The sequence below is a fragment of the Apus apus genome, chromosome 2 (assembly GCF_020740795.1).
Source record: "Apus apus isolate bApuApu2 chromosome 2, bApuApu2.pri.cur, whole genome shotgun sequence".
NCBI classification, from domain to species: domain Eukaryota; kingdom Metazoa; phylum Chordata; class Aves; order Apodiformes; family Apodidae; genus Apus; species Apus apus.
In genome coordinates, this window is record NC_067283.1 from 107,399,260 (window position 1) to 107,411,363 (window position 12,104).

A 12,104-nucleotide genomic window follows, 5' to 3' on the forward strand; every position below is an offset into this window, starting at 1 on the left:
TACCAAGAGACCCCTCGATCAGAGGAAAGAAGGTTAAAGGACTGTTGAGGCTACTGACTCCTCAGCAGCCCAACTTCAATAAATCTTCCAACAAATGTACCAAGTTCCACTTTAAAAATCATTAGAGGTTTATTTGTCCCTTTAATAATTTCGGCTGCTCTTCCAAAACTTAATTAGGAATCTTCTTTTAATAACCAGCATGAATGCAATTCTGTCCAGTTTAGACACATTTGTGCTCATTCCAGTGCCATCCTTTAGCTTAAATAGCATCTCTCCTGGGACCATCAAGTCATTGTAGTGGTCAGTGTGGAGCCATTCATCTTGAGAGGAAGTAAGGGATGATTGGAAACAAACACATCCCTCTGATGAGCCGGGAAGCCCTGACGACAGAGTCTGGCTCTGGTCCCACCACCCAGCCCCACAAGGGATTATCTGAGGACACGCCAGGCTTCTGGCTGAATGGTGGAAGTCTCTGTACTCCTCTTTTAGTACTGCTAGAGGACAGGGGGCAAATAAACAGGTATAGAGGATAGCTTCCTGCTAACTTGGAGTAGGTTAGAAGTGCTTGGCTTTTTACGAGACAGCACCATGTTTTATAAGGCATTGGAGAAATTAGTCTGTAGGTCTGAGCTTAAGCACACTTATTCTGGTTTTACACCAGAGCAGAATTTAAGTGCAGATCAGATGCAGGCCCTTAATCTTCAGGAGAATAAAATCTACAATCTCCAATTCAGAGATTAACACGAGTCATGCTTTGTCTTATCTGTCTTGCCAAGGCAAAATCTGCTGCTCCAGCATCAGTGTGTTCCCAGGCTCTGAGAACTGCTTCCAAACTCCCCGCATTTCCAGTCATGCTCCTGCCAATCTTGCCAGAGGTCCTGCTAGTGGAAGCTGCAAGTCTGAAATGTGACTTTGGAACAAGTTTTTTCAGGAATCCCTCTCATTCAGAAATCTGGACATACTGCAAAAATGACATTTCCTTGATTCCAGCTCTATTATCCACACTCATATAAAACAGATGATGAATTATTTTTCTGAATGGTAACAATGTATTTTTGTCCGCTTTTTTAGATGTCAAAATAAAAGCCTGGAGGTCGAAATATCCCTTGGCATTGCAGTATCCCACTGTAACAGGAAAATAACGTTCCTGGATTAGTGCCTGTGAGAACAGCATGAAGTGATATTTGAACAGCAGACAGCTCAGTGCTATCTGCTTGTGGAAGCAAAACTAAACTGCAGGTACAGCCTTGTTGCTGGTTCATCTTCTGATGGACAGGGCAACCCTGCATGCCTGCCGTGTTCCAAAGAAACTGTGGGAGATAAGAGAAGAAAAATGCTAAAGAGAGAAGAGTTGAGAACAGAAAGGGAACAGATAAAAAGAGAAAGGGACGGATGGGGAGGAGAAGTGAAGTAGATGGAGAATGATTAAAGAGGAAAATGAACCCTGACGTTCTCATTGTGGTTTCTAGTAAGATCAACCACAGAGGAGCTCTCTTCTCAGAAACAATATAACAAGGCTCCATCGTGGTTCTTGTAATTCCCATTCTCAGTTGTGAAAAGAACACATCCTTGCCTTGCAAGAGAAGCATGTCATTCAGTTGGTGCCTGAAGTAATGCATGACTTTCCCAGCACAAACAAAAATTCCTAATGGCTCCAGGTCTCCAGGGAGCTGGGTTAAGGCCTTTGTTTTGGTGGCTGATTGTTTTTTCCTACATGTCCTTTTCCTCCTACACAAGTTTTGAAACACATAATATTTTTCCAGTTTTCCAGTTTTATTAGAAGTACAGAGTTCAACTTTGGAAGAAAGATTAAAGCAAGAACATACAGCAGGTCTCCAAGCAAAAAAAAAAAAAGTCTGCAGTGGGAAATGGGTACACAATGGTATTTGAACTTGTAATTCCTACTTCCATACTAAACTCCTGTTACCTGAGTTTGAACAGGTGCACTTTATGAACAGTCAAACATGCATCCTTAATAATCATAAATAAACAGCAGCAGAAATGTACAGATGTTGAAAGAGAGCAATTATTGAAATAAAGGAGGTAGTTCAGTTTTTAAAAAAACGATAGACAGTTGTTGAATTTGAACACCAGATACAAGTTCAATTTCAAATACCTAAGTCCTTGCGTTAGTTTTAAAGATGTCACTTGTAAATGAGTGGCCACTGGCTTTCCCCAGTTTTTAACTTTATGGTGAGTCTCAACAGTAACCAGCTAGTGATTTCAAGCAAAAGCTAATTTCAAAGTCAGATCAGATCTCTGCATCCCATTTTATCCAGACTAGCCATGATAGGAATGTGAAGGTGGTCAAAAGTCTGGGTCAGAGTACTTCACTAGCTGAAATAAACTCTCTCCTTCTGTGTATTTTGCAATGTTAGATAAGGAAGAAAACATTTTAAACATAAGTTTCACTCAAGGATCAATGAAAGCACTTTCTTTATTTAGCAGACATCAACACAAGGTCTCCCAGTCTGTGTCCATCTCCTGCATTTTGCATATGAGAAAAGTCTAAAAATAAAATAAACCAAGAAAAAAACACAGGCAGAACAGCTGTTGTTCTGTCCAGACAAAGCTCTGAATGGAAGCCATTATGATGGCCCAGACTCTGCAATTGAAAATCCATTTACATTTTCAAGTCTGATTCCAACTGTAAATCTTAGGTTAAATATATGACAGATTAAAAGACTCTGGCCCCACTACACTTCTCCCCGGCAAGAGAAAAAAACATCTGCACAGCATCACTCGTGGTTCCTTCAACTCTGTAGGTACACATTTTTAAATGACATGATGGTATATGTTTTCATTTCCCTGCCTTCATTTTCACATGCAGAAAAATCATGTGCACAGCATTCTCCCCAACCCTGTGGCACCCTGGCTAAGGAGACTGATGTGTGTTTTGATTTGCTCTTTTCCCTCAATTTGAGGGGCTACTGCACTATTTCCTTTGTAATCACACTAGCCAGGGTAAAAACCCTGTACGAATATAATCTGGCTGTGAAACAAAGCAAAAAAGCCAGGAATACTGCTCTCTTTCCAAGCACAGAGAGAGAGTGAAAAAGAGTGAACACCATGTAAGAGGCTGCACAGACCCATCTGGGGCTGAATCCCACATCACTCTGGCCACATTCTGGGCTCTGTGCTCCTCACACCATGGGTAAGGGATGAGAGTCACTCACATGGAGAGCCAAGAACAAGCTTCCCAGAGCCCAAGCAAATCTTGTGTTGACAGTTTAATTGCCAGCTGAGAAGGCTCTTGCACCTCAGCTGTTTTGGGGAGCTCACCTACCACGGCTGATGCTGCAGCCAGAGGTGTTTTGGTGCCCAGGGACCCCAGAAAGAGCCAGCTATTTCCCAATGCATATGCAGCAGCTTGCAAGGTTCAGCCCTAATTTTAAAACATATTATAAGGAAGATTAAGAAACCAGGTGAAGGATCTGAAGTTCTGCTGAAAAAAAAAAACAACTAACCAAAACCAAACAAACAAACCCCAAATCCTAGAACAGGCTAATTCTCTGTTCATTAACCAAAATATGTGACAAGTGGAACTTAAGGAAAATACATGATTTATTTTATTTATTGTCTGTGTGATGAGGGCTGTACAGGCACTGGAAAGGACCACACATCATACTCTTCTTCTTCAAGTGAGATGACACATCCAAGGGATCACAAATTGTAATACTTGTGGGAGGGCAGAATCAGACCTGTTGCTTCTGTTCAAAAGAGATTGCTGCCTGAGAAAACAAACCCAAAGACCAAGCAATTTATCCAGGCTCTTACTCATAGCTGCTTAGTGCTCAGGGGCATCTCCTCCCACTGCCATGGGTATGGTCTCAGGCTGTGTCATATATGCCACCCTTGTGTGAACATCTCAGCTACCCCACAGTAGCATCCAGTCCCTGTGGCTAGGTGACATCAGAGAGTGCTCAGCAAACACACAGCACCAGAGACAACCTTGGCCTGGTTTAGTTTGATTCGTATAATAGTTAGAGTGTAATGGCATAAATTAAATTCTAGACCATGAAGAGTGTGTAACTGAAAGAATATTAATTAAAACATCTGCTAAAGGATTTTCAGGTTGGTTTCTAATCCTGCAATTAATATAGAAGGTCAAATTATGCCATATACATGCCAAAAGGAAAGGGAAGAAAAAAAATTAAATAGAGAGGAGCATTGTGGTAAGTGTAACACAACTTCAGCTCTTGAATTTAATGGAGGAGCAGCTGATTTTAGTAGTGGCCATACTGTGGTTGTGACTGACTCTGAGTGTCACCATGCAGTGGGACAGGAAAAATGACTGGTAGAATATGCTCCAAACTCTTAAAAGGTCCTACGGGGTGAGCAGGAGAAGCTCCTTTATTCCTTTGGGGAAGAAGAAAAGAGAGGGGATTTAGAATTATATTAATTTCACTAAAAATTGAGAGACCAGGTTATCTTTGTAACTACAGGGATGTACATGGAAGGAAAGGTACCCAGACCTACACCCAACCAACCAATTCCTAGGCCATGGTTTCTTGATGAACCACCCTAAGAGTGAGATTTGGGCTTCCTGAACAGGCAAATATCACATTAAAAAAGCTAAAGGCACTTTGATATTTAAGAGCATAATTAGGGGTAATTCAGATTGAGCTACTTGAAGGCAGCATGGTCACTTTGTAGGGCAGACAGCTCTGGCTGCCACAGGAAACCAAACCTGCCAAGAATATTGGCTGCTTTTGTTCTGCTTATTGACATTTATCTTTTTCTTTCTTCCAAACTAGTGTAGAAAAGCCCTGCATTAATAATGTACTTTAATGAAGCAAAGTATTGATTTTAAATTAGACTGTACCACACCTAATAGGGAGTTACTGAATGCCATTGCTGTTTAGGCAACAGAAGCTATCAATATTTTTCACCTTCCAGGAAATGAGATGAAATTTGCCTCTTATTTTAACAACTCTATAGCCTGACAACGGAGGATTTACCCAGAAGACGTCCATCCCTCTGCTTCACTGATTCTCTGCAAACACTCAATTCCCTAGAGTCCTTTCCATGGGGGAGTCAATCAGATTGAGTCCCATCCTGTATCACTGTCACACAACATTTCCATGTGCAGCAGTCCATAACAAAACCAGTTCATTTTTCTTCCCAGGTTCTTATTTTTTTTCTCTTCTTTTTTTACTAAATTAAACAGTAGTTTGCTATAATAATTAAAGCTTCAGCTTGGCAGAGCTGTAGGACCTATGGGTAATACCATCAATTTTCTGGATGACATTTGGCAAAAATTTGAAAGCCCAGTGTGGTAAATCAATTAAATTTGTGCTTGCCTTTAAGCAGACCACTGGTTCCAATCGTCAATGTCTAAATGACTCTTCACTCCAGTTTCTCTCACTATTCACTACAGATGCTGATGAAATTTGCCAACCAAAGAAGGTTTTGTGAGCATTCCCACAGGAACATCTGCAAAATACTTTGAGAATGTTGGCTGGGAGGTGGACTAAAAATATAAACACCCAGAAAATTCCACTAGTTCACCAGATATTTGTAATCAAGTAACTCAAACTACCCCTTGCCTCATTTAGCAAACAGGCAGCAGCTGACTAAATCAATTACAGCTTCTTTTTAAATAAGGCAATGAAGGAAAGGCCTGTCCTCAGTAGGAAGACAGAAGTTATGGGATTGGACTCTTTGAGATAGACCTTACCCCTCCTTTTGGAAAAGCAGCAAAAATGTTATGCTATCTATGCAGAAACCCAAGAACTTTCGTTATTGCCTTGCATAAAGTTGAAATAAGGCAGGGTCTACTAGCCCCTACATGTGAAAATGGGGGCACAGCAGTACTGAGATGTGGTAAGATTGTCTAGCTGCAACCAGTGTAACCACTACTCCAGAAAGGATGATCTCCTCACCAGCACCTCTTGCATTTCCCTGCATTAAATACTCCCTGCTTAAAAAGCTGGGATAAGGTCTGTGCATACTCTTTTCTCTGCTTCAGATGGCCTTTCTTGTAACACCTTTCTCCCTGAAATACACTTTTCTCGTGTGAGGGAGACATGGAGGTTTTAAAACTTGTTTTGATCCAGAGCTGCCACATGAGGGTGGCCTTTCTGGCTGCTGTTGAAACAGAAATTAATATTCCAGCCCTGGATTTTAAAGAAAAAGCGAAACTGTGAATAGTATGGTTGCAAATACACAAAGAATACAGACTTTTGATAGTCTGGGGAACCAGCTAATCAAGGATAGGAATTTGCTATCAGTTTTCATGAGAAACTCCATGTCTGAAGACCAAGGCTCAGAAAAAGTGAGTAGATTGATCAGATTTTTCTTTAGTTTTGTAAGAAGCATCTAAAGCAAGCAGCCATTGGGAAAAGCAGCAGATTTGAGATTATCTTGAGTAAGTCACTTCAGCCATTACTCCTAGAATACAGCCTGAAGGAACTGGGGGTGGCGAGGGTTTGCAATGAATGAAAATTGTCCTGCCAGTATGCTGGTCTGCTCCCCTTGCCAATTAGGGACCCAGCTCAAGAGAAACAGGGGAGACCAGTAAGTTATTTTTGCCATTCAGGTCCATCCCACCTAATTTATGGTACTTAACTGAGTGTGTAAGAGAGAAGCCTACTTGCCTTGGGCTCTCTGTAAGGACAACACACCACCACAGCACCACTCATCCTACCTAAAACCTGAATCATCCTTGGTTTTATCAGAAGAGGTGCTCAGGAACAGTGTTCCTCACCTAGGCTGCACAGACAATTGGAATCTGGGCCTTACTGAAGCAACAGAACTAGCTGTGAGATATACAACTGAATACAAATCGGTAGGTCTTTCACCTTTCTCCTTCTTTCCTTTCAATGCATCTGAACCTGCCATTGCCACATTTTTTGCAGGAGTGATGCTCAAGAGCTTAGCTTCAAGGCTCTTTATCCAGGACGAACCCCAGCAGAAAACAGCCTGCTTGCCACTCTCCCCAGTGATGACTAGGGAGACCTTCTGAGCAGTCTCAGAGCCAGAGAGAGCTCTGCTATTGACAAAATCCATTTTGCCATTTGTGGGTGTTCGTGTTCTCTTGGTCTTTAGTTGTCACTTAGCCTGATTTACCTGCTGGGAGACTGGGGAAGACTTCCCCTGACAGAGTCCCAGCAACCCGATCGCCACATGTCATGATCTTACAGAATATGAGGAGCCCTTGGAAAAGAGCGGGGTTGCTTCACCATAGTGGATCGCGCTGTGGCAATAACGCTTGATCCTCTGAGCCTGTGCTGTCTCCCAGCTGACCTAGAGAAACAGCTCACGGTGGTGAAGCTAAGGACATAATGTATGGATGCATGTACATGTGAGAGCAAGAGTAAACAGCTTTAGGTTTGCTACTACTTGCAGTGTTAAAGGACAGTGGATCTCTCCACAAGCTTTTTTCAGTACTGTGTGATGTGTGAGGCTGCCTAGAAAAAGACGGCTTCTACTAGCAGCAGGCACTTGGAGATCACTGACAAAAATGTAAACACTGTGCTGATTCCAAGTCTGTCCAGACATTTTGATTGAACAAGCTATACTTCCAGATGCTTTTCCATACTTCAGTAGGTGAACTGTGCTTATATATTAAGACAGTTGCATTAAGACTGTTCAAAACAAGAAATCCTCTGGAGCATCTATTTCATGAGGAGGCATATTGATGTTGCAGGGATTTTAAAGCGATTGGATTTTCTAAAGCAATAAGAATTTCCCTTTCAATGATTACACAGATGCTCAGCTTTCGTATTTTGAAAGGCGGCCAAAGCAACATTCTTTCAGGCTTTAAGTTGATATAAATAAAGTATAACAGAGAGCCCCAATAGCAAAGTTTATCAATGACACATGCCTTAGTTAGAATTTACACAGGGACACGGCTGGATTTTCCACTTTGTCTTCAGCTGGCTCTTAAAGAATGTCATCAGTTGCTGTTAGCTGGCAGTTTCCAGTCACAATCCATATGAAAGAGTGACACAGGAACCCCACATACAGACAATCTAGAATGACTTTTGGAGAGCAGAAGGTTGAGGTGAAACACATGTCCACAAAGTGTGAGGTACCTTACAAAGCTCCATTTGGGCATGGAGACTTTACTTTTTTTACAATGTAAAAAACACAAAACAAATGAATAAAGTAGAAAGGGGCATGTTAGTGAAGTGAGCCAGGAGATGTGACACACACAATTTGCTAAGTCCCCTTCTGCTTCTCCCCATGGTGATTTTTTCTGTGTATGTTAGTAAAATTGTTAGCTGTAGGCCTTACCTATTTTGACAGATCTAGCTGAATTCCACTACTGTTTTTAAAAGAATGTTTTTCCATCCTTTCTTTTTTCATTCTTTGCAGGGGGAAACGAACACATGAGAACAGCACATAATGATGATGCAGCACCTCAGCAAAAATATGCCATTTCCTGTGCTGAATCACAAGAGAGAAGCAGCAGCTGACAGAGCAACAACTTCTGATCTAAAGACTTTGCCCTTTGACTTGGTTTGGGAAAATTTTTTATTAATTCCTGCTACACAGCCCCACACTCTGTTTCTGTAGCTTGAACTACAAGAGTTGATTCCTTCTTTTGCTCTTTCCTATCCATGCATGTGACTGGCTTGAACACCAGTTAGGGATCATTTCCTCATTAACCAAGCCCCCCTCCCAGAGCTATTGGGCAGCCAAAGGATAAACATTTGCAGCATGGTGGATTTATGCCATTTCAGGGCAAAGCAGGCTGAATGTTTGAGCTAAGATGGGTTCTCCCTGCTTGTAGCTTCTTACTTCTCCAAGGGTTCTTTCTCTTCCTCTCCACTAAGGCCAGGCTCGTCCTCTAGATCTTCATGACTCTGCATTTGCCTCCTTGTTACATCTTACTGACTCCCACTCTTTTTACCAGTGTGTTTCTGGAATTCTCACTTCCCTGTCCCTTTGCATCCCACCCCAAGCCTAGAGGGCTGAGAAGCTTTGTTCTTCACTTTTAAATCATCCTCAGAGAAAAGCTCATTTGCAAAAGCTTACGCTCAGCATTATTTACTTACCTCTGCCACTGGCTTCTGTAATTTTTTTCTTTACATGAATGTTTAACCAGGCTTCAAGTTCTTTGGAGCAGAGCTATTTTTTACCTGAATATTGACAAGGATGGTCAAAAAGAGGATGACAAGGAGGAAGGAATGAGCTTCAGTAGTGCAATCTACAGGAAGTGAATCTGCAAAAAATTGCATCATTTTTAGCAACATAATCACAAAACACTCTACTTTTGAATTTATGTCAATGGCAGATGTGAAACTAAAGACAAAACGCCAGGCACTTGTGATATAGAAACATAGGTATGTGTCAAAAAAATGTGTTCCTGCATTCTTTAAGAACTAAGCCTGGCATTATAAAGCACTCATTATAAAATTAAAGGGGTTCCATAGGAGAGTATGTCCAAAATGGGAGACATGTTGCAAGGAAATTCTAGCTAAAAAATGTCCAACTAATCCACATTCTCTGCTGAACTCACAGTAGTGGTTTTAGCTTATAATCCAAAAAATATTACTGACTGAGGGAAGGAGCTGTTGATAGCATGATTATTGTGAATAGCACCCAGATGTGTGACACCTTGCTTTTGAAAAAAGTCAGATTTCTGTAGTAGTAGTGGCACAGAGATATGAATTTTAGTAAATTATTTTGGCAACAAAAATGACACATGTTCTCTGCACTGGGATAAAACAAACAATATATATGGTAACCATTTTCGCAAACTGATACTCAGGATACCCAGATCTTGATGATTTATTAACCAAATACAAGAGAGTCATTCAAAGGTAGGAAATAATACTATTTTAAAACATTTAATGGACTTTTATTTCTGTGGAGTATTAACATTTGTATACAAAAAAAAAATTGTGTATGTTGATAATTATGATGACAACAATAAAACATACAGAAATAGTGCCAAGTTTAAGGTACTGGACAAAAAAATAGTAATTTTTCCTGCATCAGCACATAGAACGACTGATGAAGAAGGAAGTCATTCAGCTCCTGGGTTTTGGGCCAATGCAGGTGTTGTTGTTTTGCAGTGTGTTGTCTGATTATCATCTCTTTTGTTTACAAGAGTACAGTTTGTCTGGCTCAGTGCAGATGGAGTTTGGGCAGAATCAGCCCGTAAGTGTCTTTAGCATGCTGCAAGAGCATATTTCATGCTCTCAGCTTCCACTGACTCCCATTGTTATTCTATTCTAAGGTCAAAACCCTGGTCTTGACCATTAAAGTCATTAGTAGAAGAGACCGATTGCCATTTGTGACCATACTTCCATCTATATGCAGACTATCGGTATTCTAGGACAACTGTGCCAGCAAGTTCCACATCCCACATGAAAAATGAGGAGTAGAAAAGTCAGTCATTCTCTCATACGCATGTGAAACAGTCTTCTAGGTGAACGGAGGTAAATAAACCATTTCTCGGTACCCTTACCAAATTATTGGTAAGGTATTGGTATTTGGACTCAATGTCCAAACGGAGGCAGGTGACGAGTGGTGTCCCTCAGCAGTCAGTATTGGGACCAGTGCTGTTTAACATCTTTGTTGGAGATATGGACAGTGGGATTGAGTGTATCCTCAGCAAGTTTGCTGATGATACCAAGCTGTGTGGTGTAGTTGGCACCCAAGAGGGAAGGGACACCATCCAGAGGGATCTTGACAGGCTGGAGAGGTGGGCTAGTGCCAACCTCATGAAGTTCAACAAGGCCAAGTGCAAGGTCCTGCACCTGGGTCAGCACAACCCCAGGCACAAATACAGGCTGGGGGAAAAATGGCTAGAGAGCAGTCCCGAGGAGAAGGATTTGGGGGTGGTAGTAGATGAGAAGCTCAACATGAGCCACCAGTGAGCGCTCACAGCCCAAAAGGCCAACCACGTCCTGGGCTACGTCAAAAGAAGTGTGGCCAGCAAGGCCAGGGAGGTGATTCTGCCCCTCTGCTCTGCTCTGGTCAGGCCCCACCTGGAGTGCTGTGTACAGTTCTGGTGCCCTCAGCACAAGAAAGATAAAGACCTGTTGGAGAGGGTCCAGAGAAGGGCCACCAAGATGATCAAAGGGCTGGAGCATCTCTTCTATGAAGACAGGCTGAGAGAGTTGGGGCTGTTCAGCCTAGAGAAGAGAAGGTTCCGGGGAGACTTTATAGTGGCCTTCCAGTACTTGAAAGGGGCCTAAGGAAAGGTGGGCAGGGGCTTTTCATCAGGGTGTGTAGTGGTAGGACAAGGGGTAATGGCTTTAAACTGAGAGAGGAGAGATTTAGGTTAGATATTAGGAAGAAATTCTTCACTATAAGGGTGGTGAGGAACTGGAATGAGTTGCCCAGGGAGGTTGCTGATGCCCCGTCCCTGGAGGTTTTTAAGGCCAGGGTGGTTGAGGTGTTGTGCAGCCTGATCTAGTGGTAGGGTTCCCTGCTCCTGGCAGGGGAGTTGGAACCTGATGATCTTTAAGGTCTCTTCCAACCTTAATGATTCTATGACTCTATTTGAAAAATACCACCTAAAATACATTGATGAAATATTTCTGCTGTAACTGGCATGACAGAATGGGATCATATTTATTCAGGAAATCTAGAAGAAACCCAGACAGTATTAAATGCAGCAGAACATCATCCTGAGATTTAACAAACAAAAGTTATATGTATGCTCTGGTGAAAAGTGTAACATACTAATATGAGGTAGTAAGATTCTCTGTTACAAACTTTTTTAATTGTAGTTTAGATTTTCCTGAGGGGTTATTTTTTGTGTTAATCTAGCTTCTTCTTCATCAGTCCACACATTATTAATTTTATCTCACAGTTAGTAACAAACTAAAGTGACTGGCTGGATGCCACCTAAAAATTAAGTGCCAAAGGTAGTACAGCTTGTATTCATAATTGTTCAAAAGATTAAAGTGTCTTGTGCAACTTCCCATGACTGGATTGGAAATAAGAGGTAAGCTACTTAAACTAAGCTAATAAGGTAATTTATCCACCTTTCATGCCAGTCCTTCTATGCTGAACATTGTGCAACCTTGTCCAGCAAGGAACAAGGTTGAATAGGAGAGCTCTTGAGCACAAGGGAGGGCAAGGAAGGAGGGAGAACGAAGCACCAAACACTAGTGCCATCAGAGATGGGAGCCTTCAAG